The following is a 10,717-nucleotide window of genomic DNA, read 5'->3' as shown; positions in this document are numbered from 1 at the left end:
TATTGTAGTTAATGTGTGAATTGCTAATAACATAACAACTTAATTTCTTGACCTTTTTTATTTTCGTAGTTGCATTGATAGGTTTTACTTTGTTCCAGGACCGCCCATCCCCACCCTCTTTGACAGGGACTTCGTGCCGCCACCTGAAAGCTGTAACGACGAATTAAAAGTAAGTGTTTTATACCTTTTGAGATTATGACACTTTGCAATTGGGGCAAAACTCATCAAGTCTGAACTCATTTGATTCGTCTTGTTACGTCTTTTGGTTACACAGAAGAAAGCTAGCTATCAGCTTTTATAGGTTTATTCATTTCTTTCATTTTTCATTCATTCCTCATTCCTTATGAATAGTTTGCTCGAATATTAACAATCCACTTAAAAAATTTCGATGCTCAGAGTTTTCATCCTTTTACTTCTGGCAATTATGATAGAGGTATTGATTTGCTCGAAATGCATGGTCAAGTTAAGCTTAACGACGTAGCCTTACTTAACGTTTTCTTCTTTGAATGGAACTTGGAACAATAGGCAAAACAAAGAACAGTGAAACATCTTTCGGCAAATGAAAGAAGTACCGGGTTCCAAATTAGCAAACATGGCGATCACTGCTCAATTCTTCTTTAATGGGCAAAGCATTACCATCGTCCATAGTACGTTTTAAGGCTTTACTATTCGTAAACTTGAACTTGAATGAACATCTTAGACATTTTTCGACAACCATATTTGACATCGCAAAATAACATAAAGTGATCATCTATCAAAACTTGAACAAAAATTAACCTTTTAACACATCAATTAGCCTATTATCTGTTCATCATCATCATCATCATTTCGGCCTATAGCTGTCCAAAGCTGGACATAGGCCACTCCATACATTCTCAAGCGCGACGGATCATTGCCACCAGCATCCAACGAGACCCAGCGGCTTTCACCAGGTCGTCGGTCCATCTGGCAGTGTCGAGTGGCGCACGCACCGGTTTCAAGGTGTCGCTAGGTCTGAGGTTCTGGGTTTGATCCCCGGTCGGGTCAATGTAAAAATTCACATTTCTACATTGTCTCGGTTCTGGGTGTTTGTGGTACCTTCGTTGTATCTGAATTCCATAACACAAGTGCTTTAGCAACTTACTTTGGGTTCAGAACAATATATGTGATGTTGTCCGCATTTATTCATTTATTTTATTTATCATACTAGCTTTTGCCCGCGACTTCGTTCGCGTGTAATAGCGACTTTCGGCAGAAAAGATAGCTGTGTCCGCGAATCTGTTAGCGTGTAACTCCTTCTGTTATTAAGTTAATGTATTGGTAATATTGTTAAGATCACGTTTACATGAGGCTTAAACTATATTGGAAGTTGTTGCGTCCGGCACGTAAACATAAAGATTTCTAGAACTGCTAACCCGGGAAAGAGCAACGTATAACCGACCATGCGAGAAACAACTGACACCGAGATCTACTCCGGCAACACGAAAAGTCTGCCCTTGAGCTTTATTAATTGTCATTGCATAACACACCGATACCGGGAATTGCGTTCTTTTAAATTGGAACGTAAAATTATTTGGTATAATGGGAATATTCCCTTTTAGTAACCTCTCCGACTGAGGTTGGTGTTGGCAAACCATATTCATATAGTAATTTACCGCCTACTGCTGTTAAGTCATCCTGAAGAGCCAATAAACACTGATATATAGCAAGATCACGGACATTATCATTAGTTGTGCCTTCATCATTGTGAGATATATTCCTAAGAAAGTCTTCTGCAAGTTTTTCTTTATATTTTTTCCATAATTGTATAGCATCTGACAAATTACAAAATTTTAGTAATGTTACAAATAAATGGATAACCGTCGTGGATTATCACTAATACAGGATTCTGCTAAAGCGTCATCCCAATGCTGATCATTTTCAAGCAAATGACGCGCTTGGCAAGCTTTTCTAAAATCTATAAATGAGGTTGGTCCTCGCACTGTGTGTAATAATAATCGCAAATAGAAACACTCAGCGTTATTAGGATGAACGGTATACACTCTACCAAGAACATGTTCTTTGAAAATACCTGACTCGCCACCTACAGGCCTGCCACGGCGTCTCCGATTAAAGACACCTCGTTGCATATTGTAGGTATAATACGATGGAACTTCCTCATACAAAAGAGATTTTGCAAAATCATCAGTTTGGCAAAGTCGAAAGAATGCTAATAAAGTTGTTTGTCTAGGGTTCTCTAATCGTTCTGTAACATTTTCGGCGTTGCAATATATAAGTTGACCGCCTTCAAGATGAACATCTAGATGAGTCACAGGTGGATATCTTTCGTGAATGTTGATACTTAAGATCCGCCACACAGCTTCTGAAGAACTAATATATCTGCCTGACTGAAGTCAGTAATTTCGTCATGTTCATTTCTCAACGCAAATCTAGCTTGGTCACTGCCCTTATTAATGTACTTACAAATATATTTTATTGACTCTACACTATTACACATTTCAACATTTATGTGAGTTTGAAATGTTCTAGACAACACAGGCGAATACGGAACGACTCACCTATTATCTACAGTTACCTGTTGTCTAGACACTCGTTTTCCAACAGTAAAACCACCATTGTCTCTTGAACGACGACGATATAATGGGTATCCATCATGTCCTGTTACAGTTTCATCCACTAAGCATTTTGGATATCTTTTAGTGCAACGACCGTCTTGCATGCAAGGAGAATTCCCGTTAAATGCACCACATGGACCATGTACCATATGGGTTTTAACAATGTCGTATAGCACGCGATCTGCAATCGGACTTGAAATTTCAGCACTGATTAAACTGTCTACATCATTAGGTCGAACCTCATCTTCTAACCATAGCAGGATATGTGCGTGAGGTAAGCCGCGTGTTTGCCATTCAACACTATACATATAACACAATACTTCTCCAAAAATGTTATCTTTGGTAAGTATATCTATCATTAATTTTAATTTTAAATGAAAAACTCTTGCGATGATATCATGGTGGTCATGCGGTGCTTGACCCTCAAGAAGCTCCCGAGTGATTTCATCACACTTAGGATTGGCAGTTACAGTAATAAATAAGTCAGGACATCCATATTTTCTTACGTAACAAAAAGCATCTTGAGTACGTTCGTGCATGTACCGTGGACCACCATAAAAGAAGAGGGTAAAATAACTAAGCGGCCCATATTCACCGTATCATTATATTGCTGCATGGCGTCGCGAAAGTGTACGTATTCTTCAGCGCGTAGCTGCCTTTGATTAGATCGTATGTAAACTAACCTTTCGGTTTCAATTTTTGCGTACATGTCAACAATAAACTGATTGAATAAGCCACGAAAACGTTGAAAGTATACCAACCTATTCCGTCTCACTTGCAAGTGGTAACAATAAAATTGAAGGCATGAAATCTTTTTATTATAATTAGGTGCACCTGTATGCGGATCAGTTTGGTATAAAACAAAATTATAACTATCTTCCCCTCGACAGTATATCAAAGGATATTGCAAACTGTCATAAGCCCTATGGGTTTCGTATATACGTTGCAAACGATTGTCTCTGGACCGGATAACAATATCACGCCTATCACGTTCTTGGTCGACCATACCACAGCAACTTAATTTGTGGATAGAGCATTATAACGCCCAGGATGTTCCTGAGTTGGACGCCTTTCGGCATTTATAACAATTTTATAATTGCTATCATCATATCGAGGAAGAGCTTCTAGTGCCGATTTGAAACTGCATACATATGAATTAACCTGATGCAACATGTCTTGAAGTTGTGAAATTAGTTCAGTATTTAAATTCGGGAAATATTGATTTCTTATATTCGACTGTTCGTTGTAGTCGGATACGAAATATATTTGAAGAAACTTAGGTTGGTCTTCAGGCAAAAGGGATCCTATCAAATGGTTAACCTGACGTTGTACCTTAAAAGTAGGCATGAAAGGACCTTTTGAGATTTGTTGAGCACCAAAGGATGTCATTTGAAACGCACTATTATAAGTGCGAATATTGTCTAAGAACTGTTTAGATTGCACATGGAACATGTGCAAAAGTAGTGAATTCAATAGTTCCGGCGGGTCTGCGAAAGAAGGCAAATTTATTTTGCCTCCAGAACAACAGAAACACTACAAAAAACACATACTACATTTTGCACATACATATTGCCCATGAAAGAAGATGATCTGTAATCAATTGCGAGGTTATAAGCAAACCCACTTTTATATTTGTCGGACCACGCCACCGAAATTATAGATTGATCAGCTATGTGTAAATGTAAGTTATTAAGACTATGTCGAAATCTGTTTGAGGTAAGACGGGCCTCTCGCTGTTCGTCCGTTTCAAGATACCGAATATTTTCGATTCTTAATCTTTCATTAGACAAACTTATTAATCGATCTTGTCTCAAAGAATTGTAATGTTCGCGTACCGACTCTATTCGTTGTACATGCTCATTTTCATCTTCAAGCGATCGAATAATATTATGGTGCACCCTATAATTTGTGAAACGGTCTTCATATTGGGAATCGCGATCGATACGCGATCAGCTGTAAGCCGTAGTTCCCTTTCAGTGAAGGTTTCTGACTCGCGAGACAATGTATGACGTTCTCGGTCAGCTGTGAGCCGTAGTTCTCGTTGTGAAGCAGTTTCAGCTTCTCGGGATAACACATGTTGTTCTCGGTCAATAGTAAGCCTAAGTTCTCGTTGAGAAAAGCTTTGAGACGCACGTGATGTAGCTCGTCTCGCTCTGTCAGCTGCTAATCGCATCTCTCTCTCTGGAGAGCTTGCATTGGCTCGAGAAGTTGAGGCACTAACTCTCATAGAGTTTAATCGATGTTCTCTTTCCTCTGCTGATTCTTGAGAACGCGCATTTCTCATCCTCTTAGCATCTCTCGAATTTCGAGATAAAGATGGTCGTTTTTTAGGTGGCATTTTGTATTTTTAATTAACGGTATCTATACATATAATAAAATTGTAGAAAAGTGAAAACTGTACATTGAATATTTAAAAAAAAGAATAATTGGAGGGTGGTCTACGAAGGATTCCGATGCCGAAAATATGATTTTTAGAATTTTTGTCTGTTTGTCTGTTTGTCTGTTTGTCTGTATGTATGTCCGGAAAGATCTCGGAAAGTACTGGATAGATTTGATTCATATTTTCAGAGAATATCAACAAGAGGTCCCGTCAACATACTTTTTACTTATTATCTCGCTTTTCGTTACAGGGGGTGAGCAGGAGCCTTTTATATCTATACACAAATATCAAATTATCTCATAAACTACTGAATATATTTCGTTCAAATTTTGCTTGAACCTTATCGTAGACATGATACAACAAATATACAAAAACCATAACGCTACTATGCAGGGAGCATGAGCAGTAAAGTTTTAAATTTTTGGACTCACCCGTAACATCGTGTAATACAATTATGAGGTTTATTTTCACCCCATTGAGTAGTAGGCAGCATGGTCATCAATTTACTCAAAAAACATCATGCTATTTATCTTAAGACTTTTGGCAGAGCAATAATATATTTTTTCGAAAGTAAATCATTTTCACAAAATCAGTCATTTTATTCTTTTTCAAGTCTAATGTAGACCTAGCGCGACAATAATTAAAATAAAAGAAACATAAACTATTAATACTTTTATTTAAATTATTTTTATTGTTGTACTATTACTCAAGTTCAAATGTGATATGATTTTGTATTTATTTACGATAGAAGTATATACCTATGTTTTCAGTTCGGTATTGTTGGCGATGGGACTTTAAGATCAAAACATTCGTAGTGACACTCAACCCAAAGTTGCATGTAGTTCACATTGATCTCATCAACATGCATAACAATAAATTACTGAACGACACAGTTAATTATATTACCTTGGTTAATCTGTAACAACTAGCAACAAAAATATAAACTTTCAAACAAAAAAAAGCTTTTCAAACAATGGAATAATGTTTTCTTAAATTTGCACCATTACATAGGCCAAAAGTATTTCGGATAGAAAAGCCCAGAAAACTTGCATAAAAACTTCATAATAGGTGAAAGATCTATAAGACCAAAGCTATCAATTAATAAGAGCGTACGCTAGACGGTTTTTGACATTACGTATCTATTCATAGAACAATGTCTACTGATACCTGGGATTTTTCAACATTTTAACGATTTGATTGGTCTACATCCGCCATTACAGAGACCGCACACGTGGCCCTTCCAAAAATTCCTGTAACAATTTATTGTAATCTCTACTTATTTAAAATTTTCTTCTTTCGTACCCTTTTAAAAACAGGGGAAGGAACAAGACGGAATGAATTTCTGAGATCCCAAAGCTAAGCCGACGAGGATAAGGAACATATTTTTGGAAATTTCCCCAATAAGGCTGATAATAGCGTGTAGCTATCAGCACTTACATCCGTCATACAATGTCTGGAAAATTCATTTTGGCTGTCGATGTCGACAGCGTAACCTCATAACCAACCTCATGTAGTCTTTAGACGGTGTTTTACTTCAATGATCGTCAGGTAGGTTAACGAATAAAATACGTATTTTTTCTTTGTAAATTGGTACAGTAAATAGAACTCATGCGCAGGAAGTCACTTTTATGTTCATATTTTGCTTTGTTGTAACAACCCAAATTACACATATACTCTTCTCTCTACCTATACTTTAGATTTTTGTCATCGTCAATTTAAAAAAAGGGGTGTCTGATATTTTTTTTCACGCTATTTATTTATCAGCAATTTAAAGGCAAATCATGATCAAAACACCAGGGACCAAGATAACACGTTTACCAACTTTTTTATTTTGGTAATATTCCAAATGTTTGTGAGGAAGATCAGTTTTAATATAAGAGGACAATCAAACATAACGTGTTTCAGGAAACCGTTTATCTGGGCGCAATTTTGCAAAATCTTATATCTTATGACACTATGTAACATCCACAGTTACCGAGCCCGACTCTCACTTCACCAGCTCCGTCCACAAAAATAATTTGACATCTTATTTATATCGTCAGAAAAATCGTGTGTGAAAATATCAACTGTCTGGCTATCACTGTTCCTGAGAAACAGCCAGGTGACCGACAGACGAACGGACACCGGGGCCTCAGTAATATGGTTCTGGTTTACCTCTTTGGTTACAGTACAATAATAATTTTATGATACCTCATAATCACTATCATAATCCGTCTAACAATTTCAGGTGTAGGCCGGCTAAAAAACAGACGTGCTCGAAAATCATAACCCACCCAATTAGAAAATGGAAAGCCTCGAAAGTAAAACATTTTTAGCAGAAGTGCTAAGACTGAGTTATACCTTCTGTTATTTTTTCACACTTGCATCCCCGCCCCCCCCATTTTTATACGGCTCGATTTGTCAAACATGTCTTAACGAACACACGCACATAATTCACGTTTAAATTAAAATTGTACAATTCGTTCGGAAGCTATGATGTCACAGACAGACAGGCAGGCAGGCAGATATGTCAAAATTATAAGCCCCTCTTTTTGGGATTAAATAAGAAAAAGTCATTAAAACAGCTGTGAAATATTTGACACCAGGATAGTATCGTAAACGATGAAATGTGTTTGATTCAAACATTTGATAGTCTTTGGGCCGCTCAAGATTCATTATAATTTAGAAAAAAAGCAAGCTTAAAATGTAAAAAAAGGTGTTTCATTTTCAATATTGCATTACATTTTTGCGATGATCGTTATAACTTCATAGTTTTTCACATCTTGAAAATCACGCAGACGAAGTCGCGGGCAACAGCTAGTATTAAATATAGCTGTTGCCCGCGACTTCGTCCGTGGGTAGAAGATATAAGTAAGCTTTATACCTGCCCTATTTTTTTCACATTTTCCTTTGTATCTTCGCTCCTATTAGTCGCAGCGTGATGGTTTATAGCCTAAAGCCTTCCTCGATGAATGGTCTATTCAACACAAAAATAATTTTTCAATTTGGACCAGTAGTTCCTGAGATTAGCGCGTTCAAACAAACAAACAAACAAACAAACAAACAAACTCTTCAGCTTTATATATTAGTATAGATTCATATTCCATACACACACATTTACTTTACTCTTTACTCCAAGGTATCCCATCCTGACAGTATGTTTCCCCTTGTTTATAGAGCACCATGGCTCGGAGCAGCTACATGACGGTGCTCGTGACGCGTGAGAAGAACTCGCCCTACTACCTCGTCGAGATGAAGATAAAAAAGATTACGGGTCTAGAGTAAGTTTGAATTAGCAATGTTTCATACATAGTAGTACCTGACGGATAAAAAGGGTCTTTGGAAAGACAAAGTTTCGTTGGCGACTTTTCCCAAAATTTTCCTTTTGAAGTATAACTAAAAATGGCCAGGAAACATGACGGTCTAGAGTCTGTTTAACACTAGGTCTCGTGAATCTTAATGTAGGTAGAGAGTTAAAATTTGTCATGTCTGTTGGTGAAACAACTAATGATAAAGTGTAGTAATTTCCTGATGTTTTCCAAGTTGCACTCAACCGATTCTCTATAAAAGACATCTTATCTTCATTGCCCATCAGATTAGTTCTAAGACATCTTTAAATTTTAGGCCTACTACTACGGTCTACAAGTATAAAATCTACGTGGATCTCTGGACCGAAGTCAATCCACACATCCCACTGGTGCCACCGACTGCATCACCGAATGAGGCGTAAGTATTTCAGACAATAACTACTAATAACGTGTTGGAACGGAACCCGGTTATATATTAAACGCTTTTCAACATGGTAATACCTTATCCAAGAAAGCGGAGATGCTCTCTCTTGGATCTATTTAAACAAAAAAGGTTTCTCAAATTTTGATCAAACGAGCTGATCATTTTAGAGACAAGTTTTTCCGTAATTTTTTTTTTGTTTATAAAGAAGTTCTTTACTTGCTAAGGAGTCCCATTTATAATATAACCGGAGTCTGTCCAGACATAGAGTATTTGTTATAACACTGTATGCAAAGAATAGTCACTAAGATGCTTAGTCAAAACTGGTCTAAAAAAAACCAGGAATATTTTCCCCATTGCTCTACCAGAAATGACCTTGCACACTTCACCTTGCAACGTGACTGTAATCACCTTAACATTTTACTAAAGGTTCATTTAATCAGTTATTATAGTCACTACTGTCATATTCGAGTATGAAGCGAAGTCATTTCTGCGCAGCCCCTCTAGCCAAATGAAATTTCTGCATCCTGCCAATACGCTATGCTCTTGCGAGAAAATATGCGAAAAAATATAATAAATATTATGTATACATCTAGTCGCGAAATTAAAAAAAAAACTTAGAAAAACATGCGACTGTCTGTCTTTTGTGCCTCTTCCAGCGATCCAGCTGTTCTTAGTATACTATTTTGATTCTTAACTTAGTCCTTAATATTAATGTATTTGTCATCAGGTCTAGTAGAACTTATTTCTTTGACCAGAGTGAAGCTCAAGAATTCCTAAGGTATGTAAATACAATTATTCAGTCTTAACGTAACTGCTTTCAATCAAATTCAATTCATTCTTATTCTGCAAAGTATTAAAAGGCTTAACATTTTAAATGTATAATGCTCCTGAAAAATACTAGTGCTTCATTTGAATTTTTGTTTAAAGAAACGTCATTTCAATTGGTTTTAACCATTTTAGCATCATCGATGACATATAAATGTCCAAGATATCCACGCGCGAAAATAAATAAAAAAGAACAAAGGAAGCTGGCTACAATCTTCAATCGCTCAAAAATAGCTTCAATCTTCGAATCAACTTCTAGAAGAAATCAGGTAATGCACTACAAATTTATATATGGTGGCGAAAATCCGAATTAAAATTTTGTCCTACTGATTTGGTAACTTCTCAAGTTAAGATAACGCTACTAGCGCCACTTTCGCCGGCATAGATAACTTTGTAGTGATGTATTTTTTATTTCATTTAAAATAAAGTCTACTAACTTCTCGTTGCCAAAAATATTTCAAAATTTTGACTTGAGCTTCACTGACAGGAATTAAATAATGAAATTAGTAGATTAGTCAGTTCCGCCAAATAACTACTACAGTATTGATTTATTTTAATTAAAAAGTCTGTAAAAATGTAGATTACCTTTCAATTTTCGAAATCTTTGACGTATCATTAAAGACGTGACTTCTGAACTTCTAATTCTAACCTCAAAATTTTAACATGACAGTATACGCACTCTGCTACATAAAATTAAAAAAAAATACTTAAAAATTAATTGAAACGTCTTTAAAAATACGTCAAACTTATATAAGTAAGTGTTTAGTAATAATAAATGTCTATTGATGTTTCGAAAAGACCATTTTTGTAATATCTTAACTAAAAAAAAAGAAAAAAAAATGAAACACGTAGTTCTTGACAGCACAATAAGTATATAAATAAGGGAATCTTCTACTTTACTATTATAAATAAATTAATTTACCAATATTATTAAAAAAAATACAAAATGAACTCATGACTCGCAATAGTTATTTTTACGCTAATTTCATACACACCTAATACTTAATTAGAGAATGTCCTCAATAAATCGGAAAATAGTGAGCTTATCGATCGACACAAGCGCAGTAATTTCTGCAAACATGGCTGCTCAAGAGCTTATTACTGTACAGTGATTACAATAAAAAGTAAAGTCTGGTATAATACGTTTTGTATCCAAGGCGTCTGATTTAAATGAGAATAGGACTGTGTAAGGCTTCAATGATGTTAA

General features: G+C 36.1%; 1 long non-coding RNA gene across 1 annotated transcript; it reads left to right on the top strand.

Annotated features, from left to right (window-relative positions):
• The first annotated feature begins 8,022 nt into the window (after positions 1–8,022).
• LOC113507546 lies at positions 8,023–10,189 on the top strand. Its single transcript, XR_003401866.1, has 3 exons — positions 8,023–8,234; positions 8,578–9,463; positions 9,646–10,189. It is a non-coding gene; the product is annotated as an uncharacterized LOC113507546 (long non-coding RNA).
• Positions 10,190–10,717: the final 528 nt, after the last annotated feature.

The sequence above is a fragment of the Trichoplusia ni genome, unplaced genomic scaffold, assembly GCF_003590095.1.
Source record: "Trichoplusia ni isolate ovarian cell line Hi5 unplaced genomic scaffold, tn1 tig00002409, whole genome shotgun sequence".
NCBI lineage: Eukaryota > Metazoa > Arthropoda > Insecta > Lepidoptera > Noctuidae > Trichoplusia > Trichoplusia ni.
This window is presented reverse-complemented; position numbering and strand designations above follow the sequence as displayed.